Genomic DNA, 6,181 nt, shown 5'->3' with positions numbered 1-6,181 from the left:
GGAATATCCACGCAAAAGTTATCAAGAAAACTTGAATGGAACTATTATTTACGAATTAAGTATAGAAAAAATATATACTTTTGAGCGGCAGATTGTTAAGGAACATAATAATGATGCATGAAGCCCATAGCCCGCTTTATATTTCGGTGTATTTTTCCCGGCACTAATTCTTATGAACATAAAAACTGAGTAAATAAAAGAATTATGCTTTTTACAACTACGAAGAATTCTGTGATGAATATATTTGTCATATAGAGCGTTTATACCTCGTTTCTCTCTTCATTTAGAATTGTTCTTACTGATTCAAATTGTTCTTACCCAGGTTTAATTAAGATATTTTGTTAGCAAAGCGAATCTATAAAAACAGAAGCTACAAAAATCTAGCAAAATATGTTCCAACGAATTTTCTTTTGCAGGGAGGAGCAGTTTTATAACTAGAACTCTACTATCTGAAAGTTCAGTTTTGTTTTCACATGGGGATCATATAGAGTAACGCTGTCATTGCCGGCGTGAAGAGGAAGCAACGCTTATAGTTTTCCATTAGGTATCTATCATTCCCCATAAAAGGACTTTATAGCTAAAAATCAAAATCATTTGCAAAATTATTTCCGGTTTATGATCTTGATTTTTTTTAATAGGAGAATTTTTATGTTGATTTCAAAGAGAACGTCTCAACAGAATTTCCGACATTAAAAATCCTTTATATTCATTACATCAAAGAAATCTTGATTCAGCGGACAGAATGTTAGTCCATTAATGAATTATCGCATTAGCAAGGACTTCATGTAGTGTATGGTATGTTTTACCAAGGGTCAGATTTCAGATGCGTAGAAATTAAACCACGAAGGCGCAAGCCAGAGTTGTTGAATAGCTAAGAAGCTAAGTACCTGAATCTAACATTATCAATTTAATGCTATGATAAATATTATGCTGGATGTCATTTATCCGAGTTGTAATGAACCGGGCGTCATGCTGTAATTTGGCGTAATCAGTGACGTCATAGTGATCTCTCTACGGTACAATCCGTCAGTCGTTGTTTATTGCAGAATTTACAACACTTGACTTCAATCTTTAGACACAAATCAGAATAAATGACACTGTGTAATACAGTAAGCTTCTTCAGACCACACTGTTATGCTATTATTATCGTATTCAAATCTAAGTGCAAGACATGTAATTTAGCCATTAGTGAAATGAATCGCAATCTGTTACATATGTATACATTGTTAAAGCTTGATTTGCCAAGGTGTTTCTTTCCACTTTCGCGTTATGAATATTTCGTGGGCTTAGCGTGAAACTATGGTAACTGTATATAAATAAAGAAAATAAAGAACAAGATACAATAGTTTCGCGCTCAATCCTCGATTTGTACAATTAGAATAAATATTACATTAGTAGGTTTATGTATCTTAACCATAATTCAATAAATTCTGGTCCTGTCAATGGGGTATATAAACAATTTTAAAGCTGGTTTTACCAGTTCCTATGATAGGATACAGTACAATCACCTGCATATAGTTATAAATAGATGCAATATATATAATTGGAAAATGATTTAGCCATAACACTATCAAAGAAAATACATAGCATTAAAGTGGTTACGTCGCATGATTCACTTAATTCTATAAATAAGTTAAGAGAGTTGTACTATATGTCCTTTAAAAGAATACCACTGCAAGTTAGAGAAATTTAAATAATACCACTGCAAGTCAGAGAAATGCAACGTTTATTTTATATTATTATTGTGTGAAAGTTATTTTTATTTCATTTAGGAAGTGAAATTCTTTTCTAAATTGGCTTAATGGAAGTTATGAACATTTCAATATTTGATATTTAGGAAGACATTTAATGACAAAAAATAAAGAAACAACACGTGGCGGATTTTATTTATCTATTATATATTTATTGGAACTTCCTTTTTCTTTAATTCTATAAACTATTTCCTCTTGTTTTCCAAACTAAAAGAAAAGAAATCATCATGCTTTACGTCTTAATCTTGAACTAAAGAAACTTCATAAAATAATCTATCTCGCTGGCCATGACTAAAAATAATCAAGCAGTGAGTAAATGACGTCATCAACACATTAAAATGGTTGCACCAATGATCAGCCAATTTCCAAGAATTCAAACGGTGGTCTGTTTTTCAAACTTCTTTCAGCGTTATGAAAGTGTTAGTGGTGACTTCCTAATTGTAAGGCATTTGTTCCTTTTTAAGGTAAAATGCGCTCAATGTGCTTAAGGTAATAAAAGTTTGATACTTGGATGATATATATTGAAAACATAGATGCTTTAATTTAAAGTGCTCAAGAGTTTTGTAAACGTGCTGGTAGCAAAATGTTTTTGCAATCATAATGCATATTCCCTCGATATTTTCTGATCTGTACCAATGCCCTTATATTTACAAGAACATTTCTAAAATAAATATTGAAGCGGAAATTTTATATTACACGAGACAAATAGCATACTTTTTATTGTTATCAGCGCTCCTTATTTTGAATGGTACAATAAAAAATTAATTCCCCTGAGGCCCGTGATTGGATGTCCTAATGTGGCCATCTTTATTGTTTTCTTTGTTACAACTCGTCCAGTTGAGGTCTGAATTGAAAGTAGTTTTCTGAGTATTTACAAAGGTAGATTTGACAGTTTTTCACATAGTGGCGTGCCTTTTCCAACTTTTTCTTCTGGAGAAATAATCTGCATAATTTTAGCTATAAAATGCTAATCCTATTTAAAATTTTAATAGAAAAGCCGATTGAAAAAAAAAAACAACTCGCAAATTAATTCAATGTAGAGAACAGCTGAAAATATACTGTATTTGGAAAAGAAGTAAAGATCTGACTGATGGGTAATTGGAGGTGTATATATTGAAACCAAAATTCTAATATTCTGATACACTTTACACGGTATTGAAGTTTAAACAAGACTCTAAGGTTCAGTAACTTTGTATCTGCTTAACTTTATGTTGCCTCTGCTCTTAATCGGGCCTGTGTATTTCATTACCAGGTATTTGTAACGTTTACAGTATACATCGTGAATAAACTGAAATCTATCGCCAATTCTAGGTATATGACTATTCCAGGAAATCGAGTAGTAACAAAAGTATATTTCACACCTAGGAAAAAGGCTGTTCATATTTCACGATACTTATATAAATAATTCGTCTCTTAGTTACCGGTATTTTCACGTACTTATGATACACTATTTGAACATTTCAATTCACTTTGTACGCATTGCAAGAAGAATGAGGTCAACGGGATGTGTAGACAAGGATCTACCTGTGTTTTAGAATTTGACTATATTATACACTTACTGAGTTACTTGCTAGTCAATAGTCAAAACTATTGCCAAAGGTACGAAGGACAGGCGACACATAATTGTTTGTTTGTTGATATGTAAACTTTATTACATAAAATCATAAATAAGTGTTCGTATAATTTTCTCCTAGGTTTGTCTTTAGCTAGCTGAACTGAACATTTATATAAGAAGACTATATAATTCTAGTACTAATAAATTTAGTTTAATTGATTGTAAAATACTTCTTTGCGGCGATGTTCATTACGGATTTTCTGGTATTTGAGATAAAAACTGCCGTGGTCTTATAAGTGTAGAAACTGTAAAACGGTGACGAAAAAATGGTATGGAGTTAAGAATGATATGAAAATAAATTTGTAACTATGTAAAATTATCATATTACAACGTCGAATATTTTGATACAAACAGTTTTTTTTTTTGTTTGTTTTTAAATGGGAAAACATCTGCTGTAAATCTATGCTAACTGCATCTGAAATTCCACGATCATTTGATTTTATTCATATAAATGTTAATGATATTTACTGCATGTATATTAACCAATCAAATAATGTTCTCAGCTAGATTTATTCATGATATCTGAAAAAAAAGACAGATTGTGGATGTTTTTTTATTGGCACCTATTTTAGTTCAACAATATACAGAATCTAGTGCGTCTTACTTTTAGAAGAAACAAAATCATGTAAAGTCAGACTGATGTATCCTTTGATAATAATTTAGTTCGTTTTTATGTACGGTTATATGTTTGTGCTTATATCATTTTAAGATCAACTGTTTGAAGAAAATTGAGAAAGACTGTTTTCCTTAATTGAGCTACTGCTTAACACTTGCAAAGAAAATAGAACGTCATGTATTATTTGAATCATCATTTGTCATAAAACTCTACACAATGTCATTATCTTTATACAGTTGGAACAGATATACAAATATAGCAAAAGAGAACTTTTTTTGCGACAGGAAGCTACTTTATATACGCATTTGGAATGTCGTCTAGAATAATCAAACGGAAAAGAACGTGACACAAAATTAATTTTCTGCTGATGCAGCCATATTTACTTTCCTGCTGATGCAGCTACATTTCCTTAAATGGAAAAGTGTGAAATAAGAGCGATTCATTATTGGTAAAACATAATCGTCAGATGCTTTAAATACTGTATCTCTTGCATAAGGAAAACAATTTGTTCCTTTTATGAAATATGATCCTACATGTAGATGTGGTCTGTGTGATTCAAGTCTGTTATAAGTGTTTCCCATGACACTTGTGCAAACTTACTACGACTTTGTATAGTAATACGATAATGTTACTAGGATATATTAGATTTTATTGACAATTACCATAGAAACCTAATTCTCTCAAAACTGGAATTCTAACTATAAAAGATATTCAATGGAATTATGCCCAAGGTATTGTTTATAATAAACGAAAGTCATTGTAAATGTGACTTAAATAAGAACATGTTCTGTTTAATTAGTCAAGAATCGATTAAAAAACTTTAGTACAACCTAAACAAAGTGTCCAAACACATAGTTTTCTTAATATCAGCTGTCACAGGAACAAATTTATCCCTCACATAAGGACAACGCAAGAAGTTAGATATAAGTGTACAATTAACAAGTTTACTGTAAGTCGTATACACTATGATCAATATGTTCTAGGAATCCGGATGTAAATGACGAGAATGATAACAAAATAATAAGCTATAATAAAAATGCTGACAGGAAGAAAAGTATTTACCAGATATGTTTAAGCCGGTAATGTACACTCATTAACTATGTTCAATCTACCTATATCTTGTATCAGTCATGTTTATTTCGATTGAAATGAATCCATGACGTCAATGGCGGAGATGAAGAAGGCTAAAAAAGCCACACCTGTTTACAACAATGCTAATATGAGCAGAAGGTCATCACCCGATACCCAGAAATAGCATCGCAATGTAACGATGCTAGCAAGTAAATTATACGATCATGCAGTTTGATAAGTTAATCATTCTGTTTTGGAATATTATTTTTTTCTAGAAGGGGATGAACGCAATATATCTAAGTACTTCTTCACTTGTATACACTTTGCATTTTCTCCAGTACAAGAAACAATCATCTATTACGTCAATAAGAGCAACAAGACGAATGAGAATATATGTAAAGGTGTTAGGAACGACTAATTCTCCTTTTAATGTCTTTTCACTGCGAATAACTTTTGTTGTTATATAATAGAATATGTCTCAGAAGTGGATAAAATATTGAACAATCGTTTTTGTTCCATAATTTGTTTCACAGAAAATAGGTAAGAAAGGATTTTCGATATTTTTTTATCAATAGCTGTTTCAGTACTATAAAAGAAAAATAATGTATAAATAACATTCCACTTGCATCAACAACCAATTATTCTGTACAAAAATCAGAAGCTTTAAATAAATGTCCACCTATCTAAAAAAAAAAGCAGCTTATTTGCTTTACTAATTTAGCCAGAAGCCTTAAATTCACTTTAAATGATCTTTTCATCTGTAAAAGAAAACTCGTTAAGACCACGCCACTATTAACACCAGTTTTTGTAAGAAGCGTAGATTTTCTAATAAGCGTCATTGTGCATTGAAGTACCATTAAATATCATTACCTCTACCATATTGATGAGCCAAATTCAAATTACAATTTTAAAGTCGTTAAGTATAATTGCTTCCCTTACTTGGCCCGCACCATATTATGATGCAAAAAAAAAAAAAAAAACCTAATTACAAACAACAGAAACAATTACTTTTTATTTGGGTTTAACGTGGCAACGACACAGTTATAGATCATATGTATGGCGATCTTTCAGCTTTGGTGGTGGAAGAAGACCCCAGATGCCCCTCCGTGCATTATTCATTACATAAAA

The sequence above is a fragment of the Mercenaria mercenaria genome, chromosome 10, assembly GCF_021730395.1.
Source record: "Mercenaria mercenaria strain notata chromosome 10, MADL_Memer_1, whole genome shotgun sequence".
NCBI lineage: Eukaryota > Metazoa > Mollusca > Bivalvia > Venerida > Veneridae > Mercenaria > Mercenaria mercenaria.
The sequence above is the reverse complement of the archived record's forward strand: the minus strand, read 5'-3'. Positions refer to the sequence as shown.